Source organism: Papaver somniferum, chromosome 11 (genome assembly GCF_003573695.1).
Source record: "Papaver somniferum cultivar HN1 chromosome 11, ASM357369v1, whole genome shotgun sequence".
Lineage (NCBI taxonomy): Eukaryota > Viridiplantae > Streptophyta > Magnoliopsida > Ranunculales > Papaveraceae > Papaver > Papaver somniferum.
This window is the reverse complement of record NC_039368.1, coordinates 74,200,034-74,202,309: the sequence shown is the minus strand read 5'-3', so window position 1 is coordinate 74,202,309 and position 2,276 is coordinate 74,200,034.

Genomic DNA, 2,276 nt, shown 5'->3' with positions numbered 1-2,276 from the left:
CTATTGGAAACCTCTACCTGACCACTAGTCTGAGGGTGATATGGGGTTGCTACTTTATGGGTAATACCGTATTGTTTCATTAAAAGAGCAAACGGTCTATTACAAACGTGTGAACCTCCATCACTAATTATAGCTCACGACGTACCAAAACGTGTAAGTATATTCTCTTTCAAAAACTGGACTACGACCCTGTGGTCATTCGTTTTACACGGAACCGCCTCAATCCACTTAGACACATAATCTACGGCGACAGGTATGTAAAGATAACCAAACGAAATAGGAAATGGACCCATAAAATCAATGTCCCACACATCAAAGACCTCAATCACTAAAATAGGGTTCAAAGGCATCATATTTCTACGGGAAATGGTTCCTAACTTCTGGCAACGCTCACAAGAAACACAATGACTATGGGAATCTTTAAACAATGAAGGCCAGTAAAATCCACACTGCAAAATCTTAGCAGCAGTCTTCTTAGCACTAAAATGACCCCCACATGCATGTTCATGACAAAAGGAGATAATACTAGACTGGTCACTCTCAGATACACATCTCCTAATAATCTGGTCCGGACAATACTTAAACAGATAAGGATCGTCCCAAAAGAAATGCTTAACCTCGGCTAAAAACCTAGAACGATCTTGCTTACCCCAATGTTGAGGGGTTCGACCAGTAACAAGATAATTCACTATATTTGCATACCAAGGTGATTGGGAAACAGAGAACAATTGTTCATCAGGAAAGCTATCCCTTATAGGAAGGGAATCACTAGGGGAACTAACAACTAGCCTAGACAAGTGGTCTGCTACTACATTTTCTGCACCCTTTTTGTCTCTAATGTCTGGGGAAAATTCCTGTAACAATAGGATCCATCTAATCAATCTAGGTTTGGTATCCTTCTTAGATAAAAGGTATTTCAAAGCAGCATGATCTGTATAGATTATGATCTTAGAACCTAATAGGTAGGACCTAAACTTATCCAAGGCAAACACGATGGCTAAAAGTTCCTTCTCGGTAGTTGTGTAGTTCATTTGGGCATCATTCAGAGTTTTGCTAGCATAATAAATCACATGAAGTAATTTGTTTTCTCGTTGTCCTAAAACGACGCCTATAGCATAATCTGAAGAATCACACATAATCTCAAAGGGTAGGTTCCAGTTAGGTGCCTGGACTATCGGGGCAGTAGTGAGTAAAGTTTTAAGCTTCTCAAAAGCCTCTAAACAAGCATCATCAAAGACAAACTTAACATCTTTGCAAGCAAATTGCAAAGAGGTCTAGAAATCAAGCTAAAATCCTTAATGAATCGACGGTAAAAACCTGCATGCCCTAGGAATGACCTAATATCTTTTACGGTTTTTGGGACCTGTAAAGTCTTAATAAGGTCAACTTTGGCTTTGTCTACCTCTATACCCTTTGAAGAGACGATGTGCCCTAACACAATTCCTGATTTAACCATGAAATGGCATTTTTCCCAATTAAGCACTAAATTTTTTTCCTTACACCTAGTCAACACTAATGTCAAATGATGCAAGCACTCATCGAAAGATGAACCAAACACTGAAAAATCATCCATAAAGACCTCTAAGAACCGTTCTACCATATCAGAAAATATGCTCATCATACAACGCTGAAAAGTTGCAGGGGCATTACATAGCCCGAAAGGCATGCGTCTATACGCAAAGGTACCAAAGGGACAGGTAAAAGTGGTTTTCTCTTGGTCTTCTGGGGCAATAACGATCTGATTATAACCGGAGTAGCCATCTAAGAAGCAATAGTGACTATGTCCAGCTAATCGCTCTAGCATTTGGTCGATAAAAGGAAGGGGAAAGTGATCCTTCCTTGTGACCTTGTTCAATTTCCTATAGTCAATACACACACGCCATCCCGTGGTCACTCGGGTTGGGATTAATTCATTATTATCATTCTGGACTACAGTGATACCTGATTTCTTGGGGACAACCACAGGGCTGACCCACTTACTGTCTGAAATTGGGTAAATAATACCCGCATCTAACAACTTAAGCACCTCTTTTCGAACTACCTCTTTCATGTTAGGGTTCAGTCGACGTTGCATCTCCCTAGAAGGTTTGGAGTCTTCCTCTAAATGAATCTGATGCATACACACAGTAGGACTTATACCCTTAATGTCTCTATAGTCCACCCTAAAGCTTCCTTATTGTCTTGAAGTACATTTACTAGCCTACTTTCCTGATCACTATCCAAATCGGAAGCTACAATCACAGGTAAAGTCTCAGATGGGCCTAAAAACACATACT